The following is a 634-nucleotide window of genomic DNA, read 5'->3' as shown; positions in this document are numbered from 1 at the left end:
ATCTGGGACTTCATGTTACATGGTCCATAAATTCTGTAATCAGAGCCTTGGGCAAAGTCATTCATCTCCTGTGCAGGACAGCTCAGTTTTCCAACCAACCTTAAAACTTTCTGGCTGTCCAATATTAAGCTTCCCAGCTTGCTTCCTGCTTCCATGGAGAGGGAAAAAATGAATTGGCCTCATTATACTCAAAAGTGTCTAACTCAATTTTAACCTTTAAGTTATACAAAAATGTCATACAATATTTTGTTTTCATTTGTAGATGGTGAGAAAATGTGTTTAGCTTAAATGCTAGGAATCTGAGGGCCTGGAGGTGAAAAATTCAAGAGTTATACCAATTTTCCCTTGCATGCCCACCCATGAACCTCACTCAATTACATTTTCCTATTGCATAAGTACATATAAACAAATAGAGTAGGATGAGAAAGTCAACACCATAAGGGCGTGCCAGTATTTGCCATGTCTGTTCCCTGGGAATTGGGGTTAGGGACTAGTTTGGAGGTAGCAAGTCTTAGCAATTCTTTGGCATATTTTGTTTCTTTCCACTAACTCTGTGAGTTTAATTTCTGGGTCAGTGAACATATACAAGGGTTTTTCCAAAAGAAATTAGGCCTTAAAAGTACAGTAAAACTTT

Source organism: Vombatus ursinus, unplaced genomic scaffold (genome assembly GCF_900497805.2).
Source record: "Vombatus ursinus unplaced genomic scaffold, bare-nosed wombat genome assembly UNPS02015175.1, whole genome shotgun sequence".
NCBI lineage: Eukaryota > Metazoa > Chordata > Mammalia > Diprotodontia > Vombatidae > Vombatus > Vombatus ursinus.
The sequence above is the reverse complement of the archived record's forward strand: the minus strand, read 5'-3'. Positions refer to the sequence as shown.